This window comes from Colobus angolensis, unplaced genomic scaffold (genome assembly GCF_000951035.1).
Source record: "Colobus angolensis palliatus isolate OR3802 unplaced genomic scaffold, Cang.pa_1.0 Scaffold91, whole genome shotgun sequence".
In the NCBI taxonomy this organism is placed as follows: Eukaryota; Metazoa; Chordata; class Mammalia; order Primates; family Cercopithecidae; genus Colobus; species Colobus angolensis.
The window spans coordinates 1,591,766-1,613,533 of NW_012123043.1; the positions used below are offsets into that span (position 1 = coordinate 1,591,766).

At 36.6% G+C, this 21,768-nt stretch overlaps 1 long non-coding RNA gene across 1 annotated transcript in view; it reads left to right on the forward strand.

Moving 5' to 3' along the window:
* The window catches only part of LOC105504305, a 57,614-nt gene that overhangs the window by 9,259 nt on the left and 26,587 nt on the right, over positions 1-21,768 (forward strand). The window contains exon 2 of the long non-coding RNA XR_001000593.1: positions 14,427-14,543. This is a non-coding gene — a long non-coding RNA (uncharacterized LOC105504305). The remainder of the gene's footprint in view (positions 1-14,426; positions 14,544-21,768) is intronic.

Sequence of the window (21,768 nt, forward strand, 5' to 3'; positions counted from 1 at the left end):
CAATCCCACCAACAGTGTAAAAGTGTTCCTATTTCTCCACATCCTCTCCAGCACCTGTTGTTTCCTGACTTTTGAATGATTGCCATTCTAACTGGTGTGAGATGGTATCTCCTTGTGGTGTTGATTTGCATTTCTCTGATGGCCAGTGATGATGAGCATATCTCAGACAGTTACAGAATTTTCGAGTTATAAATCCTTCCCCCTTTTTAGTGTCAACTATTACTAATAAGAAATGCCATGCCAAACATACCTTCTCTACAAACCTTGCAGATAACTTCTATTTCTATTTGGAGGTGTCTATATTCAAAAAACTTTTGACTTTAGGAATTTCACCAGGATAAAATGTTAGATTTGTTTCTTTATTTAGAACTCTTAAAGTCCTTTTACTGCTCAGACTTTAGTTTATTTCTTCACGTCAGGGGAATTTTCTTAAATAATTTATTCAATTATTGTCTCCCCGATTTCTGTTTTTTTTCTCCTGAAAATTCTATCATTTATATTGTACCTCATGAATCTAGTCTTCAGTCATATTATCTTTTCCCTCATGATAGCCATCTCTCCATAGTTTTGCTTTGCCATTAGAAATGTTACTTGTACTTGACCTCTTAAGTTACTTAATATGATTTTTATATTGGCCATTCTCATTCAATTCAACTATTGTATTGTTTCCCGTAAAATAATGATTTTTTTGTTTTATTTTGCTTTGCTATTGTTTTAGCACAAGACAGACTTTTAAAACTCAAGTGTACTGAATTCTACATTTTATATTTTTATCTCTCCCCACAAGTGCTTTTGCTTCACTGCAAATATGCCCTGATTATTCTGCCTGATCATCCTTTCTGACTGGTGGGAAATTTTAGATAGGTTGTTATTTCTGACTTCTTGTCTCATGCAGCTCAGATCTAGAGGTTGGAGTTTCCTAAGAGTTTAGAATCCCATTGCTAAGAAAAGCAGAATAGTTCTAACACCCACAGTTTAGAGGGTTGCCTGTTTCTTGCCAAAGCACCTGGAGGAATTCTCTTCACTCCCTAGCTCCCCTGAACTCTTTCAGCCTCTAGGGACAGAAGAACTCATTCATCACTGACCCTCTCAATATTCTAGGGGCCAGAGGCACCTTGTATATTCACTCAGAAGAATGTCACCCTTCTTCTTGTGGTTTCCCAAAATATAAGATAGCAATTACGAAAAAAAAAATAAATGAAAGAATCGTAGGATAGGTCCAGAAGATATAAAGCTACTTCTTATGAGTCCACAAATCTGTGAAAGCTAGAGTCATCCTACAATCTACTTCTTTATTTTCCTTTTGCCCAGGCAATAATGCTTTACTCTAGTAGTTTGCCCTGCCACAATTCTTTCTGCTGTGATTTTAACAGATGTCATATCCCAATTATACCAGCTTTCCATGAGTTCCAAAGTCTCCTGGGTTAAGAGTCAAATAGCTTGAAATAGGAGTAGATAAAAAAGAGAAGGTGGCCCAGCTGCTGCCAGAATCTCTGCTCATGGTATCTACTTTCTGTAACACTCCTAAAGTGAGCTGATCAAATCCTACTAGTGAGTGAGTTCTCGTGAGATCTAGTCATTTGAAAGTATGTGGTACCTCCCCACTCATTCTCCTGCTCCTGCTTACATGTGACAGGCCTGCTTTCCCTGTATAGCCTGCAGAACTGTGAACCATTAAACTTCTTTTCTCATAAATTACCCAGTTTCAGGTATAAAAAGCAATCTTTAAAGCAATGCAAGAACGAACTAATCCACTGCTCCAGAAAAGATATCATATATGACACAACATCTACAATTAAGGTATAAATTTACTTGAGTTATGGTAGCTCACTCTCATGCTCAAAGATCCATCTGACTTTTTATGTTGGTGAATAAATGGCAATATCATCGGGACTACCTCCCATTCATCCTTAGGTCTTTAATAATGGTACTAATTGTTGCTATTTTTCCAGAATAAGGTATTATTTTGGATTTACTCTCTTGACTGTAGAGTACAAGGGTAATTTCAGAGGCTTCCATTTGGCATTTCTTTTTACAATATCCCCTACCTCACAGGCCAAGGAACCAGAGTGGGATTTTTTCCAACAATAAGGTGTCTTACTTTAATTATATATTGAAGACCGAGAAAATGATCATCCATGGTCCTAGTAGACCCACTATGAGCTGGACCTGTTCCAGAACCTGAATTTATTACTCAGCCCTCATTTATACCTAATCTAATATAGCGGCCATGGTATTTCTTCCAGCCCCTATTTATCTAGGTCAACTCGAGTCCTACATGAAGCAGTCCTTGAACTATTTCAGTGTTCCCTTTTCCCCAGTGAACAATTACCTAAGCAAATGGCCACAGATCTTTTGGGGGAAAGACTGGAGAATTGTTACCTAAACACTTTTAACGGTAATGTAGGGTCCTTCCCCTGAGGAGCTGGTCTCTCCTCCCATCAGTGGTTCCTGGACTGAAAACTGCTACAAGTTCTGCAGTAGGAAAGAAATTGTGACTCCTTATTGAGGCAGCTGCCCTTAAATTCCTTTTCATCCCTCTGTGGTTTTCGTGGCTTGTACAGATTGAGCTAGACTGTGTAGCAGGAGAATATCACAGGTATGATGAACACAATTGGAAATATGCGATCTCATTTCTGTCTTCATCTGTTGAGTAGCTAAAATTATCCAGCTCCTCTGGACCTCAGCTACAAAAATGCATCTTGCATCTTGCCCACCTGGAAATAACTTCAGAGTGCCTACACTAGTTCTAGCCACTGTAGCCTCTTCTTACCTACTGAGGAGAGCTGATCTGGCATTGCCCTTGGGAGTTTCTCTACTCTTAGATTCTCACTAACATGATGTGTTTCTACTAACCCATGTTAGTAGAAACAAACACATGATGTGTTGCTTGAGTGTGACCAGTCTCAGATTCCACTGTGTATGACACAGTTTCACCTGCTCCCCGTCACTTCATCTCTACCAAACCTGACTCACTGATAGTGTTCTGCCTGTAACTACATCAGGAGTAAGAATAAAGAGAGGTGTGTGTGTGTGTTCATGTGTGAAGAAGGGGAGGATTGTGGGGGCAAAAGATCTCTATCTCAAATATATTTTTTCCTTCTATAGAGTACCTTCTGAGTCACCCATTTACTATAATCTAACACTGAGATAAAGTGTAACTTTCTCAGCTTCCTTCCAGGTTAATTTTCAGAGATCTGAACATGCACACTGACTTGAGCTGTCAGAATATATCTTGATTTCTAAAAGACGTTTAATCAGTTTTCCAAGATATTCCTGCAGATAAAATGAGAGAATGTTGAAAGAATAATAATAAAGTTATTATTCCAGTTATGAATAACCACACCCAAAGAATACCAAGCTTTAAATCACTGTCAGCCTTGAGTTAGGTTTCTTGTGACATGCATTAGATACTGTCTTATTCAACATTTTAATCAATGGCTTGGATAAAAATAAAGATACACTTATACAAGCAAAGTTGGATGAAAAAAGCTAACATTTAAAAATAGAGTAAAGTTGTATGAGTCCGTTTTCATACTGCTAATAAAGACATACCCAAGACTTGGAAGAAAAAGAGGTTTAATTGGACTTACAGTTTCACATGGCTGAGGAGACCTTAGAATCATGGCAGGAGGTGAAATGCACTTCTTACATGGTGCAGCAAGAGAAAATGAGGAAGATGCAAGAGTGGAAACCCCGATAAAACCATCATATCTCATGAGACTTATTTACTACCATGAGAATAGCATGGGGAAAACTGCCCCCATGATTCAAATTATCTCCCACTGGGTCCCTCCCACAACATGTGGGAATTATGGGAGTACAATTTAAGGTGAGATTTGGGTGGGGACACAGAGCCGAACCATATCATTCCAACATTGGCCCCTTCAAATCTCATGTCCTCACATTTCAAAACCAATCATGCCTTCCCAACAGTCCCCCAAAGACTTAACTCATTTCAGCATTAACTCAGAAGTCCACAGTCCAAAGTCTCATCTGAGACAAGGCAAGTCCCTTCCACCTATGAGCCTATAAAATCAAAAGCAAGCTAATTTCTTCCTAGATACAATTGGGGTTACAGATATTGAGTAAATACAGCCACTACAAATGGAAGAAATTGGCCAAAACAAAGGGGTTACAGGGCCTATGCAAGTCCAAAAATCCAGTGGGGCAGTCAAGTTTTAAAGCTCCAAAATGATATCCTTTGACTTCAGGTCTCACACCAAGGTCACACTGATGCAAGAGGTGGGTTACTATGGTCTTGGGCAGCTCTGCCTCTGTGGCTTTGTGGGGTACAGCCCCCCTCCCAGCTTCTTTTATGGGCTGGTGTTGAGTGACTGTGGCTTTTCCAGGTGCACAGTGTAAACTGCCAGTGGATCTACCATTCTGAGGTCTGAAGGATGGTGGACCTCTTCTCACAGCTTCACTAGGTGGTGCTCCAGTAGGGACTCTGTGTGTGGGCTTCAACCCCACATTTCCCTTCTGCACTGCCCTAGCAGAGGTTCTCAATGAGTGCCCCACCCCTGCAACAAACTTCTACCTGGGCATCCAGGCATTTCCATACACCTTCTGAAATCTAGGCAGAGGTTCCCAAACCCCAGTTCTTGACTTCTGTGCACCATCAGGCTCCACACCATGTGGAAGCTGCTGAGGCTTGGGACTTGCACCCTCTGAAGTCATAGTCTAAACTCTATATTAGAGTTCAGCCATGGAAGGAGTGGCTGTTATTCAGGGCACCAAGTTCCTAAACTGCACACAGAACAGGAACCCTGGGCCCTTCCCATGAAACCATTTTATCCTCCTCTGCCTCCAGGTCTGTGATGGGAGAGGCTGCCACAAAGGTCTCTGATATACTCTGGAGACATTTTCCCCCTTTTTTTGGGGATTAACATTTGACTCCTTGTTACTTATGCAAATTCATGCAGCCAGCTTGAATTTTTCTTCAGAAAATGGGATTTTTCTTTTCTATCGCATTGTCAGGCTATAAGTTTTCTGAACTTTTACAACTGAATGCCTTTAGCAGCACCCAAGTCACATCTGGAATACTTTGTTGCTTAGAAATTTTTTCCACCAGATACCCTAAATCATCTCTCTTAAGTTCAAAGTTCCACAAATCCCTAGGGCACGGGCAAAATGCTGCCAGTCTCTTTGCTAAAACATAACAAAAGTCACCTTTGTTCCAGTTCCCAACAAGTTCCTCGTTGCCATTTGAGACCACCTCAGCCTGGACCTTATTGTCTATATCGCTATCAGGCTTTTGGTCAAAGCCATTCAAAAAGTCTCTAGGAAGTTCCAAACTTTCTCACATATTTCTGTCTTCTTCTTAGCCCTCCAAACTGTTCCAACCTCTGCCTGTTACCCAGTTCCAAAGTTGCTTCCACATTTTTGGGTATCTTTTCAGTAACACCCCATGATTGGTACCAATTTATTTTATTAGTCTGTTTTCATGCTGCTGATGAATACATACCCAAGACTGGGAAGGAAAAGAGGTTTAAATGGACTTACAGTTCCATATGACTGAGGAGGCCTCAGAATCATGGTGGGAAGTGAAGGGCACTTCTTACATGGTGGTGGCAAGAGGAAATGACAATGATGTAAGAGAGGAAACCCCTGATAAAACCATCATATCTCAAAAGACTTACTCACTACAAAGAGAACAGTATGGGGGAAATTGCCCACATGATTCAAATTATCTCTCACTGGGTCCTTCCCATAACATGTGGGAATTGTGGGAGTACAATTCAAGACGAGATCTGGGTGGAGACACAGAGCCAAACCATATCATTAGTCATGGTACAAAATTAATAAGATGAAACTTAGAGAAGAATACCATCTTAGAATTATACTGAAGCTAAGATCACACAGTTTCAAACAACTGATTGTATAGATGAGGAAACCAATGCCCAGAGAGGTGAAATGATTGACATAAGGCCACTGAGCTTGCTTGTAGCAGAGCACGATTGAATTCTGGCTCGTTTTTCCAGGGTTATGTGACTATGCCTTGGTTCTTCTCACTCAATACTATCCTTAGATAGCCTCCATATTATTCCTCCAAATTGATTTTTAATTGGCTGAATTCAGAATAGATAATAAAAACTATGCTTATCAATGCGGAGTCCTATATCTAGTCCAAAACAAACAGAAATTGTTTGCATTACTGCAGGATGGACAAGGCAGACATGTGAAAGAGACACTGGTTTTTTGGCAATAATACATTTCTAAAATGTGATTTGACTTCATAAAAAGCTAATTCAGTCTTACATTGCATCAGTGGACAGGAGGCATTCAGATTGAGACAGGCTTTTGTTGCATTTTGTTCTGCAATGATCAGAACACTTTTTTAATGGCCTATCCCGTGCTGGGCAGCACCTTCACAAACTAAAGAACATTAATCATAGGACTATCTGAGTGAAAATCTGGAAATCATGACAGAAATAGAATATTTGTTGAAACTGACATTGAGAATTTTTCACCTAGAGGAAGTAAGCATTTAATTTATGTGTGTGTTTGATACAACACATTAGTAAACAGCCATGAAGAAAAGGAATGATTTATTTGTAATCATGTTTGGTTCTGTCTGAAGTGGTCTGAATTTTCTGTAATAAAGAGAGTCTGGTAAAGCTGAATTTTCTTTCTGATTAAAAACAGCATTAATCCTCTTTGCTTTTGTTAATCTAAAATGATCCAGTGCCTTTTTTTTCAAAAACCACAAAGAATTGCATTTCTTTGCTTAGTACCTAAACATGTTACCCATTGAGCCAAAAGATATAAACCCCAGAAGCACTTTTATTCTTTCCACTGTTTGGTTGTATAAGCAATCTGTGGTAGAAATTTTATTTGAATGTTTCTCAGTTAACCCTGCCTGGGTGTCTAGAGATTTATGAGTTACCCCATTAGAGTCACAGGCTTGTGCTAAATCTGTGAAAGAATTTTATTTCAAAGCATAATTTATTTTATTAATAAGTAATATCTTATTTCTACATGATGTTAGTAAGTAGATCAAAAAAGACACTAAAAATAAAGTGGGAATTTTATCGTATTTTCCTTAAGTGTCCTTTGTTCACAAGGAGAATAATTTTAGATCTTTGATAAAAATATTAGTTGGAAATATTTTATTAATTAAAACTCTCAAAGACTAATGAGTTGACATAAGAAAAGTTTTTATCCACCTTTTCCTAAGTGAAGTATTGAAATTGAAATTGAAAGTATTATTATGAACCATGCAGGAAGCCAATATTTTTAATGCTATCATGTTGAAATGACTAATAACTCACACTGATTTCTGTCAGTGAAATAAGAGGATAGTTGAGTTCATTTGAAAAGCAAAGCATAAATATTGATGAATGCCTTTTGACTCTGTCATCTAAACTTCAACTTTAATGCTAATATTATATGCAGTGCCCCCTGCTTTATATTTGTAACATGCACAATATATCTAATGGAGCATGTAGGTATAAAAATATAATTTTTAAATTTTTATATAATTCAAACAAATCTCTCTTTAAAGACCTTATGTGATTCATATTAGAAGATGTAATAGTCACCAATTTTGAGTAAGTTTAGGAAATAAAGGTTTAAACTCAGTCATTTCAGATTTTCCTTAAACCTCTTCTCCCTTGAATGCATCTAATTTAGGGATATTGAGTCCTAAAGTTGTTGAGAGATGGGTGAGAGAACACTGAGTCCTTGGACACCAAATGTCTGTTGGTGACCACAGGGTGTATCACTCTCTGCTGGCCCTTTCTGCCTCCACGGAGTTGTCCAAGTTGCCATCAGTCCACACATTCTCTGTTTGCTCAGCCTAATTTCTCTCTCCCTACATTTCTCACCCTTTAAAAGGCAGAAGTCATTTTGACATGCTCTGCAAAATGCGCACTCTGCAAAATGAGACACCAGGGAGCTGGATCAGGTTTCATCTGGATTCAGTATGCATATACTTCACGTCAACTATTACCATGGTTCAGGATTATCTAAAACTTTTCTCATACATCTCTTCCCTTTCAGAAGATGGCAAGGTCTTTTCTGCTTTGAATTCCTTAGCTCTCTCCCGGCATTCTACCATTCATCTCCTGGAGCTGATGCCTCAGCTCTTCCAAGAGACCCTCACCTGAGTCTGACTTTCTTGTTTTCTTTTCCCATTCTCTTTCTCTCCAAGTTTTCAGAGGTGGTTTTTCTTTTATTCTTTTTTAAAATTTTAATCTCATCTCCATTTAGAGCAGAGGAAAATGCTTTGCACTTTTCCAGCTCTTCTCTCTTAAACCTTGGACATTCATGTTTTCATAAAGCTAGTAGTTTTCTGACATCATGATTTTCTGGCTCTGTCATAATACCTCTCCCTTGGAGCAATGGAAGTCTCAACCCCTGTAGTATCAACGGAGTGGGGAAGGGGAGCATCACTGGTTTGAAAGAAAATATGTGTGTGTTGCAGGGGTAGATAGGATGGGTGGGTAGCGAAGCCTGCTTAATATTTTGTATTATTGTTCTGTTATATGTGCTTCATCATGCTTATTGGTTTATTAGAGAAAATCAAGTGCCTACATGGAAAGAGAAACAGGTGTCTGTCACTGGAATGTAGCTTCCTGAGGTCAGGGACTTGCTTTATTTTCTTCTACAACTTTAAAGCCATGCCTGGCACATAGCAGAAGCACTATAAATAAATCCAGGATTAATGTGTTGAAGGAATGCCCATTACATATCTAGATTGAAAGTGTTCTTAGGTTCAGCACTGTGCTTCAGAGTGGGCCTGAAAAGAAATTAAATGAATGAAAGCTCAGTCTTAAAACAGGACTAAAGCTTTGATAATTTCAAAATGAGAAATAGGTCCATTTTTAGACTGCATCTTTGAAGTATTAGATATCTCAAGTGGGTCATTTTACGGTTGAACTCTCTGACAAATGTCTAAAATGTGACTACTGTGTTGAAGAATAGAGATTAATGTACTGTAGGCCACATTCCCTGCTGGTTCACTGCAAATGGGTCTATGAGTGCCATGTATTGATCTTCTCAGCGCTGTGGGTGGCAAGAGCCCCTTGGCTACCACCTTCATCTGAGAGAAGCCTCCTCCTTTTGCTCAATTTGTCATCTAAATACATGGAGCAAGCAGGGTTGAGTCTAATGTAAAAAGTCTGACCTATATTCAAGATAGTTTCTTCTAGCCTCGGTTTTTCTCTAAATGATAAATTATCAAATATATAAATTGACTGCCACATAGGTAACATTCACTAATATCAGTCGTTATTTTTACTTTATATGTAGAAAGGCTAATTCTGAGCAATGCTGCATGTTACTTGTGCATTAGGTATGAAGTATATGTCAACTTAGGCAACAAAGACTTTCTCCTCATTTTAAAATATTAATTATTGCAACAAAAGTAGTAGCTTTGTTAAGCTACTTGCTAGAGCCTGAAAATGAATCTACGCTATCATGTATAGATGAACATATCACTTTATATTCTTTTAGTCCATTTCATCTAATACAATAGCTACATCAAATAAATTAGAATTAAAATAAGACCTAGGATAATATATTATTTTACACTATTTTAAATTGAAATTTATTTGTTCTTAACTGTTGTTATGCATTCTAATTTTGGTAGTATGTTGTGGCATATGCTTTAAAAAAATATTAAAGACTGGAATCTAAAATTAAAGGGATGATTTGCACCAAAGGCGGTTCCAAACTATGAACTAACACGTTTAGTGAGAGACTACTGAGGACTTAAAAAAAGATGTATTCCTTGCTTATTCCTTTTCTCCATTAGGTTTCAATAGTTTATATATGCATAAAATTCTCTCTCTCTCTCTCTCTCTAAAATAGAGATGGGATCTCACTCTGTTGTCCAGGCTGGAGTGTAGCAGTGTGATCACAGCTCACTGTCACCTTGAACTCCTGGACTCAAGCAATCATTCTGCTTCAGCCTCTTTAGTAGCTGGGACTACAGGTGCACACCACCATATGCAATTATTTTTTTAAGTTTTTTGTAGAGACAGGAATCTGACTATGTTGCCCAGGCTGCTCTCGAACTTTGGGCTCAAGTGAACCTCCCACCTCTGCCTCCCAAACTACCTGAATTACAACTGTGATCCACCACTCCCAGCCCCATTTGTCTCATAGTTTGGTAGACTGAGAATCCTGGGCAACAATTTGTTTGAAAGCTGATAGCTGTATTTGAGAAATAGCAAAAGAAGGCTATAATTTGGATTTCTATTTTGAAAGATGGCATAAACAATACTAGGAGTTCATTCTGGGAAAACGTTATCTAAAGATGTAATTAAGAAAATAATTTTGCATGAAGAAAGAAGGTCATTAAATAATAATATTTAAATAATTCGTAAAGTTAGAGGTCTTTTCTTGGTGTTACCTTTATCTTTAAGCAAGAAATTTGTTGTTATATAATAGGGTAGTATAACTGGATCCGAAATTTTTTTTAAAATCCACAATTTGGATAAATTTTTATAGGACCCAAGTGGAATAAATTGTTTAGTAATCGGTAGATTTCTGCTTAATGATTATCCTTGCAGAAGTCTAATGATATTTACAATTTCTACATTTATAGTTGCTCTTGCTGGCTGAGTAAAATATCATTTGTTGAGACTCAATGTTATCTTCCCCCTAAATTATATGGACTTTCTAAATTTTAAAATTAATGTTTATTCATTATTTAAAATCAAAATTCCATCTGAATTTTAACTCACTTATTTTTAGCACTGTTCTTTTTCTTCTTGGCTATCTTTAAAAAACATAGAGATTAAGTGACATTTAATTGTCCAAAAATGAAATAGTCAAGCCTGTTTGATAACTTTCTATAATTGATTAGGGATAAACAAAGAGGCAATATTTTCCCACACTAGATTTGGTCAGTGTAGTATAAAAAAAGTTTTAGACATCAAAGGATTATTTTTATCAAATTAGAAGCCTGCCTAAACCATATCATTCCTTGGTTTTACCTCCAAATCATTTATATTGTACAAGTCACTCAGGGCAGCAATAGTGAGTGACAAATAGTATAAATTTAAAAGGAAACGAATTAAATTCTAAAATATTTGCCTAGAGAATAGGTATAAGATAAGGGACTAATTTTAAATAATAATGCTGGTCCCTTCATTAGAGAAATAAATTAAATTGTCTTTAGATTTCCCACAGGCTGCCATTTACCATTATCCAGTTTTGATAATGAGTTTGAGCAGGTATTTTTCGCTTTGATTCAAACTGCTCTTCTAGTGAAAGAGCCCAAAGGGAAGTAATCTTCTTCAATTCAAATTTCCTATGCCAGGACCAATGACAACCCTGGCAACTGCAACCACTAAAATCATTAAGTCGGATAATGGCTATTCACATAAAGTTCACACAATTGTTAAATTGATTCCAGATGTCTAAATAATCTGCATGCGCATTAGCAGGAAGTATATCAAATACACGCATGTGTGTTCTACATACATTAACCTACCACCTGTCAGTTACATGACAGTAGATAGACCAGAAGTAATAAAGCCTTACTACATGTAAATTGTAGCTCTGAAGTCAGCGTTCACTTATATGAGCTCAAATCCATATAGCTAACTCACCTTTACTTTTATCAAAATTGCTTTGAATTAAGGATGGGAGAAGAACCTTGGATATGGACCCATTAGTTCCATTAAAATCATGTCTTTTGTGAACCTAAGGTAAAAGCTGAGAGAAAGGTTTAAAAGCAGGTCTTTTCTTTTCATTATGAATTCCAAGAAAGGATTCTAGTTGTTGGGAATCTATCGTAATGCTCTTGCTGAAGGTTCCTCAAGTATAACTCAGCATCTGTGTCCCAACTGCTCTTTGGAAGAGAACAGAATTGTTGTCAAGATTTGGTCTACAGCATAAAGTATTACATATTAGAGATATTGATTCGTGTCTGTGAGTTCCCCTCCACAACTCTAATGACCAGATTATCCTAGATGTAAGATGGTCTTTCAGTCCTGATAGGGCTCCATAGTTGCCCTGAAATTACTGCTGTCTTAGGGAGAAACTTTCTTAATTGCTTTAATGTGAAATTATTTATATGTATTTATTTATTTTCTACTTAAAATGTTTTAGTTTATTTTTGTCTTAGGGAAATTTTAAAATCACAATAATGTCAAATGTTCATAAATAGAGATTTTTAGATGTGTTGCACTCAAGCATTTCCTAGGAGCTGTCTTTAAGGTTAACATACCAATCTGGGGCTAGCATGGTTTAGGGTCTTGAAGGACTGCAATAGCACTAGTAAAAGCAGGAAAAGAAGATGTACTCTTTTGGACTAGGAATTTTTTTCTATCTTCTGTTCAAAGAATAAAAGCAAATATGAAGGTATATAAAATATTAGAAAAATACACTCTAAATTTGGTGTATTCAATAACGTATAAAAGATAAAATAATAGCTGGTTTGCTGAAGATAATATGAGTGTCTTATAGCTGTTCTCTTAAAGAAGTGATTCTGAAATGTTTTAGTGTTTACTTTATCAGAATAATAAACTCATCAGATGATTGCCCCTGCACCAGCTTCTTATATAAACTGACCACTGGCTAAAGCTATGGACTTCCTAGCAGAAATTTCTCCCCGATGTTCTATCTCCTATGTCAAATCATTTTACACTTTAGACAGGCAACTGAGGCAACTACACACAGATGTGATATATACCTCAAAAGTTTTCTAAGAAACTTTTATGCAGTTTCAGATGAGGGAAAGGCTGTGTCCTGTTGGAAGGATCTGAGAGTTCCATGCTGGAAATTTCATTTCAATTTGAACCAAGGAAGGGACTACACTGGATCTCAATAGGAACAAGCTGGTTGAGCATATTCCAGACAAAGGACTAATGTGATCAAAAGATCAGAGAAAAGAAATTTCTGACATGACTGGTGACCAGGTCAATTCATCAAACAAGTGGGCCAAGAAATACTGTCATTTGAAAAAAAAAGTTAGAAAGTTGGCTGGGATTGCATTACAGATACCCCTGCATATCAGATTACATTTTTAAAGATTTTTACTCTTCATAAAGGAAGCTGTGGCAAATATTCAAAGAAATTTGTGATCTTGTTAGAGCTGCATTAAGAAGATTAATATGATGAAATTCATAGGATGGAACAAGAAAAGAAACTAGAGGTGGGCAGAGAGAGGTAAAAGCCCAAACTAGGGTGGGGACACTGAGAATGGAAAGGAAGTGACATATTGTGAAAGAAAAAACACAATTTGTGGTTACTTAAATGTACAGAAAAACAGCATAAGCAGATTCTTAATCAATAATTTGCCAATATTTGTTTTACATATTAATAGGGCCAAAGGGTGTTTCATAGTTTTAGGAGGTGCTTCAAGAGATCTGCACCATATCCTCCTCTGGGATGTTCAGAGTGTTAACACATCAAAGTCTATGAGAAGACCTGTGTAAAGATACCAACTCAACTTTATTTCAGCAAGAAATTATCCAACTTACCCCAGTAGATATTGGCATGTCTGTAGTTGTATGTGGAACACCTATTCATAGTCTAAAAACCTAGTATTCTTTAGTACACACTTTCTGGTGCTTAGAGAAGTAATAAACATTAGCTCTCAGTTCTGCCTTTTGCTATGGCACAGCCACACTTTCTTGTCATTTTTATTCCACACACGTCGTTGCTTATCAGTGTGTGCTTATTGAGGGTAGGGGTAATATTGAGCCATAACATAATTTTGAATCATCAAATATTTTGAACTAGAAAATGTTCTAATCTAGCATCACTCAGTTAAAACTCTATTTGAAAATATCTTGGAAGCATACAATAGAATGAAAACCATAAGAACAAAGATCATAAATCCAGAAAATAAAAATGAATGAAAAGATCAAGATATAATGTACAAATGACAGTTAAACTTTTATAATTCCTTAATTTATGAAAAATAATTCAAATACATTTAGTATTTTACAAATGAGCAGGTAAAATAATTGTGATTTTTGAAGACTATATTATTATTTCTGTATAAGAAAGGTAAACATAACACTTGTAATTTGTTTCTGCAGTTAATAATTAACATGGGTCTTTTTTTAGATGAAAAATCTTGAACATGTAAGAAAAGTCTTGACATTATTTTATTAGAATAAAGTACTAGAATTCTCTCATTCCTTATTAAAAAAATAAGCCTATGTTACCATGTTTGTCAATCTCATTTGATTTTCTATTCTTAGGTCTAAAGTTGTACTAAAATTTTAATGCATTTATCAGTAAAACACATGCTTAGAATCCAAATATATTAAAATTTTTGTAAGTAAGCAAAAGAGATAACTAAGGAAATGTTTTCACTTTGATTTTTAGAAAAAAGGTAAATAATTTTATTTTCTAAGAGAGCAAAACAAATTATTTTATGGTGACACTGAGACAGAAAAGAGTTTGTTTTCATTTCTGGTATTATTTGCCAATGTTTGACAGTTGAATTTTTTTTCCAGATGAGAATTGTGCATCAATGTTCAAGTCCCAAGAGATGTTATCAGTCTGAACAGCCCAGTGAACAAGTATTTGTGACCCTCCTTCCAAATGAAACGTTCTCTAGAAAGGTGGAAGTGGTAAGAAACCGTTGAAACAGTGGTTAAGAAGGTAGGTCTTTGTGGTACTGATGGGAAATAGTCGTTAGGGGAAAGCTGCTTCACCACACAGGAAACAGAAAAACTCTTGAATGCATCTTGTCCAGCTGTGGCAGACGAATTTACATAGATAACATTTTAAAACGAGAGAGTTTGTACTCAACTGGTGACCAAGAAACGGAGACGTGAAGGGCTGCAGGCAGAGAGTAGAAGGGACATATTTCAAAGTTACAAGACCTACAAGCTGTGTATTTTGCAAATCACATAACTACACATCTTCTCAGAAAAGATGTTTAAAACAGAGACCTATACTTTATCATATTGAAAACCAGAGCAATCTCCATGAAGGTTAAAAACAAATGTTTACCAAACCAAAAGAAACTCAAGGAAGCATTTTATAAGCTCACAGAGCTGTTACTGAATGCTTTGAAATGGAAATATTTTTTATTTTCTAATTATAGATATTGAAAAAGGTAATAAGTAAAAATATTCATAATAAATATTAAAATAGTAACAACAAAGTTTGCCACTTTTTCTCACTTGAGAGGAACTGATTTGGTTTTGTGAGTTCACTTAATTGTAATGCAAATTCAGAACTGCCATCCACATATTACAGATGAGCAGACAGACTCACAGAGATTGAGGCTTTGGACCAAGCTCCTAGGGCTCAGGTTTTGAACCCAGATGTGATGAAGTCTGAAGCTTGTGCTTGTTAAATATTATTGTGAAACTCCCATCATAATAATTTGAACAGTAACAAGAATAATTACATTCTGTGTTTGGTTTGTTCTCTCTCTCTCTCTTTCTTTAGTTATTTTATTCTTCTTCCAGCATGTCATATATATTATTCTCCATATAAGGAAATATAAGAATATATTCATCCTTAAATACAATGTTGGAAATGCTCTCTTGGAAAGACTTCTTTGTGGCTTCCGGTTTTCTTCATTACTCTGTTTTTAATGATCATTATTATTCTTCTTTCACGATATTGTAACATACTACCAGAGTCATTTTATTGGGAACACTTTGAAACTAAACATACTTCAACAATAATATTGTGGCTCTAACTCAAATTCTCACCCACATGGAAAAATTGTGTGTTTTTGCTATAAAATATATGTGGAAAAAAGAAATGTGAAGTAGAAAATGACGACAAAGTTGAACTAAATTCATTAAAAGCATGATTCATTGGTCTTTCATTCTATTCTATTCATCTAGTGAATTTGTAAGATTTTAAGTGTATTGGTAATTTCTTTAAGCAATCTAGGTACTATTACCGGGGAAAAACATCTCAAAGACAAACACTCTAGTATATCAATAGCTAACTTGAGACCACGTCATACACAAACAGTTGGTGTGCATGTTCTTTACTTCTTTTTGCCTATTTCATGGGATCCCTTTTGCTAGGTGCCCAGTCTAGCAAGAAAGTTAGCCCAGTTGATATTTCACCTTCCAGTCAAAATCTAAGCAAAAATTTTGAACACTATCTTCTCTCTTCTCCTTCTTTCCCCTGGCCTAAGTACTTCAGGAAGGTGTTATCTGATTTGTACGTGTTTTAGGCATCATTATACCTTTCATTTACATGAAGACTAGTTCATTTCACATCTGAGGCCTCTTCCAATTCGCATAACTCTCCCAATTACTTCTTGAACATAGGAAGAGTCAATCTCTCTTTCCTTTTTTAAGGCACTTAGAAAACTTCTTCATTTCCTAAATGTTTCTGTGTCATGTTCTAATTGAATTTTCATCAGGCTATACGACAATTTAAAATGCTACTTTACTGATTTTCTATTTAGGTTAAAGACTACTTTCTAATAACATGTTTCTGTGTGCTTTACACGCATGCACAATTCATGCATGATGCTTGTTTGGTCTATCCCAGAGCCAAGGCAGGCCAAACAATGATTTAGAAATATCCTCTGGGAGACAAACATTTATGTAGCAGGATGACTATATTGTAAACATTTAAGAATTGTCTAAAACTCTCTACAATGTCCATATTCACATTGTCACACTATCCTTTAATACAGCTCTTTTGGATTTTTAAATACAGAAGATTCCTAGGATTAAAGCATTTAACATGGGAGCAACCACTTATAGGAATCTAGTCCAATCCTCTTATTTTATAGCTAAGGAAAATAAGACTCAGCACCATAAGTGTATTGAAGATTGGCTCAAGCATCAGGTTGTTTTCTGATTTCCAATATTGTGTACTTAATTTAGTATAATTACTAGCAATTGATTTTTACTCAGTAAGACATTGGGCCCAGGGTCCCAGAGCAGATAAAAAAATAAATGATCAAAATAGATTGAACCATTTTGGCCTAAATATTACTGTTTTAGAGAAAAATATGATATCAATGGATTTGATGAGGCCTGAGATGCCATATTTGAATGTCCTCAGGATCACTGATTTGCTCACTTTTAGATTTTGAAAGTCATTTTAATGGCTTTTAAAGATGATCATATTATTTTAGTCCAGTTGGATCATTAAGGCAATTTTTTCTAAAGCAAACCACATAAAATCACTAAAGTGGAATAAACCTAAGTTACAAGGAGGACTAAGCAGACACAACCATGAATGAGTAAATCTAAATTCTATGATTAATGACTTTGAGGACCTTGTACTTGACTTCTGTAATAGCATTTAACAAATCCTTTCATCAGAATAATTTCTCATGCTGTACTTTAAATGAAGTTCTTTGTCTGGTCTAGAACAAGCTGGAAAAGAGCTGGCAAAGAGCCTTTGGTCATATATTTCAGATTTGTTAAGTGTCTTTAATCATCCCCCTGTAGATAAAAATATCTTCCACCAAATCTCCTAACTTGGTTCAGATAGTCCATAGTTCATAGTTTCTGAATCCCCAGTGTGGTCTGCTTTCTAACCCTGCCTTGTAGCTTCTTCTTTGCCTTTCATTAAATCAGTGATGAAATTTAAAACTCACAAGCAGAATGACGTAGGCTATAAACATTAAGGAAGTTAAGGAAGTTGATTTGCCATTTGTGTTTTTATACTGTTTCTTTGCATTCCTACGTCTGCATAGATAGGTGTTTTATCTTTCACTATATATATATTTACTTGTCTCTATCTTGATACACTTTGAATAAATAACTAGCCTCCACCCACCAATTTTAATTGATTCCTTGTTAAATTAAAATGAAAATGGTACACATGCACATGCATGTACCCACACACACACTCATACATAACACACACAAAAACAATCTGATCGCTGATCACCTTCAATACTCCCTCTATTCATATCTATATGTCATAATTTTTTGTACTATACATTTTAAGATGCACATTCTTGGTCCCGATGTGTGTTCTGGAAAGATGTTTTGAATTTGCTGTTGTTCACTGGTCTTACAGACACCAGGCTGAGGGACATTGGAGTAGTTCAGCTCTAATATGGTGGAAATGAGTAGTTCTTACAGACTGAATAGCGGAAAATAGCAGAGGACAAAGAGATTTGTATTCAGATTTTTAAAAAAATAATTGCTAGAATTTATAAAAAGAAATCAAATATGTTAAAAATAGAAGAAGAGCAAATTGGGGAAAGACTAAAAAAGAATAAGAAGGAAATGCAAATTTAAAGAAGTGCAAGTCTGTTAAGTGAAATGTAAGAATATTGGGAAAAAATAAGTTAAGCAGACTGATTATTTTGGCAACACAAAATAAAATATCTGTATCTATCTATATATCCATATATATACTAAAAGAGAGGAGAGAACAAACCACAAGTCTAAAATATTATTGTACTAAGAAATAATAAAGTATTATCATTGCTGCTACTTCTCTTACCTATGGTCATATTAAATATTACCAAAATAATTATCTACAAAGTGAATCTGATATTATTGTATTACTCAAATTAATGTATAACACATTCTACACTTTTCTCCACTTTTACAAAATACTTATATTGCATTATTGCTCAGTCAATTTATTCGATAATGTTGATCATTTTAGACATCTTTAGAAGTGCAGAACATGGGGAAGGAGGAACAAGATGACTGATTAGATGCAACCAGGAGGCACTGCTCCCACTCGGAGAGACCAAATTATCAAGTAAACCACCATCATTCGGGAATGTCTTCAGAGAGAAAATGCCTAGACTCAATGAAGAGGTGATGCTGAAGCTGAGACTGAACAGAGAGGAAGCTGGGAACCGCATTTAGGGTACCTGAATGCTAGGGCTAGCTCCTGATCCTGAATGGTTCCTGGGAAAGAAGTGAGTGAAGGATGATTCACATTTGTCATGAACCTCTGGGATCCTTGCTACAGGGGACCCCACATCACCCATGGACTTATGAGTTATCTAGAGGATCTTCCCAGGGAGCAGGCAGAGACAAGCCTTCAGACAACATGGAACCTAGGAGCTTTTGTTCACTGGGCAGCTCCAGCAGAGAGCAGCCATAGATGCCCACGCCCCAGGGATCTCCATGCACCTCCAGGAGGCACTGGTCTTAGCTGACCTCCGAGCTAAGAAAGAGCAGGGCTGGTTTCCCTGAGGAACTACAGCACATCTATTCCATAAGACCTCCTGCCCACTGGCCCCTCCTGCCCACTGGACCCCATAGGGTCCATGCCTAACTGTTCTGCAGAAACAAGTGCATAGTGCAGCCTCTGCAGTTCAGCCTGAGTGCATTGTTCCACATGAATAGTTTCCTGGTAACCCAAGAGCACATCAGATCCCTCAGCACAGCCAGAACCCAACCCTGAGCCATGGGATGCCCCCAGGGATGCAGCACAAATCTGGGGAGAATGAGCCAAGCTCTGTAGCCTGCACCTGAGCAGGGAAGGAGCCCCCATCTTAAAAGCACTGCAACGGGTGAAATGCACTGGTTCTTGGACCAGGGTGGAAGTTGGGTGAGCTTCCTTCTGAAGAACCATTCCAGAAAGACTGGCATATCTCCCTGCTGCAGCCTTTCCCTAAGGGAGCCCCATGGCCCAGAGCACCTAACAAAAGAAATGTGGACATGGTGCCAGTGATTGAAGGGGGTGCCCCCATGGGCCATGAGCAGACCTGGTGAGGGAGTAATGTAGCTCCCCTCAACCACAAAGCACGTCTGTAAACTGAATGAAATACATAAAGTGGTATAGTTGGGTATTAGTCTACCTATAAGCCATTAGTCTTAAGTACCATCTACTGGATCACAGCCAAAACTACAAAAACAAAATTATCCTACTAACAATATATATGCCTGTGAAACCAAGCACAACAATTCACCCATATATCAAGATCCTATGCAGAGTCCTTGCCCTCAGAGCCCTTGCCATCCAGAAATGAAGCCAAGTGACTATACTCAACTTATATCATAGTTAAATGAACACCAACCCTCCAAAATGAGAAAGAATCAGCACAAGAACTCTGCTAATTCATAAGGCCAGTATGTCCCCTTACCTCCAAATGAGTCCACTTACTCCCCAACAATGGTTTTTAACCAGTCTGAAATGACTGAAATGACAGACATAGAAATCAGAATCTGGATGTCAAGGACACTCATCAAGATTCAAGAGAATATTGAAACCCAATCCAGTGAATTCAAGGAATCCAGTAAAATAATCCCAGAGAAACAGCCATTTTAAGAAAAAAAACCTGAAATTCTAGAAAAATTCACTACAAGAATTTCATAATGCAATTAGATGTATTAAAAACAGAAAAGACTGAGCTGAGGAAATAATCTCAGAGCTTGAAGGCTGGCTCTTTGAATCAACACAGACCAAAAAAAAAAAGATAAGAAAAAGAAGATTTAAGATGTGAACAAAACCTCCAAGAAATATGGGATTATATAAAGAGACAAAATCCAAGACTCCTCTGTATTCCTGAGAGAGAATGAGCAACTTGGGAAATATATCTGAGGATGTAGTCCATTAAAATTTCACTAATCTCACTAGAGAAGTTGACATGCAAATCAATACAGAAAACCACAGGTAAATACAATGTAAGACCACCATCCTCAAGGAACATAGTCATTATATTCATCAAGGTCAATGCAAATGAAGAAAATCTTAAAGTCAACCAGAGAGAAGGTCAAGTTATGAGGCTAGCAGCAAACTTCTCAGCAGAAACCTTATAAACCAGAATAGATTGAGGGCCTATTTTCAGCATTGTTAGAAAAGGAATTCCAATCAAAAATTTCATATCCTACCAAACTAAGCTTCATAAGTGAAGGAGAAATAAAATCCTTTTCAGATAAGCAAACACTGAGGGAATTTGTTTCAAAGAAACCAGCCTTACAACCGGTCCTTAGAGAGTGCTAAACATGGAATCAAAAAAACACCTGCCACCACAAAACACACCTAAGCACATAGCTCACAGGCACTTTAAAGCAACTGCACAACCAGCTAACAGGATCAAAATCATACATATCAATGCTAACCTTGAATTAAATGCGGCCAAACATTCCATTTAAAAGACGTACAGTGGCAAACTGAATGGAAAGACAAGACTCAACTATCTGTTTTCTTCAAGAGATCCACCTCATATGTAATGACACTTATAGGCTTAAAGTAAAGGGTTGAGAAAGCTCTACCATGCAAACAGAGAAGAAAAAGAGAAGAAGTCACTATTTTTATATAAGATAAAATAGACTTTAAGCCAATAAAAATGTAGAAGGACAATGAAACACATTACACAATAAAGGGTATAATTCAACAAGAAGACTTAACAATTCTAAACATATATGCACCCAACACTGGAGCACCAAGACTCATAAAATAAATTCTTGTCCTATGAAAAGACTTAAAAGACTTACACAATCACACAATAATAGTTGGAGAATTCAATAACCCACTGACAGCATTACATAATCAAGGTAGAAGACTAACAAAGAAACTATGGATTTAAACATGACACTTGAACAACTGGACCAAATAGGCATCTACAGAACACATCACCCAACAACTACAGAATATACACTCTTCTCATCTGCACACAGAATATATTCTAAGATTGACAACACACTTCATCATATTGAGCAAGGCTCAATAAATTTTAAAAAATGAAGGCACACAAAGCAAACCCTCAGACAACAGTGCAATATAAATAGAAATCAATATCAAGATCTCTCAAAACAACACAAATATATAGAAATTAAACAACATAATCCTGAATAACTTCTGGGTGAACACCAAAATTAAAGCAGAAACTTTTAAAATCTTTGAAATTAAAGAAAACAGTGACACAGTTTACCAAAATCT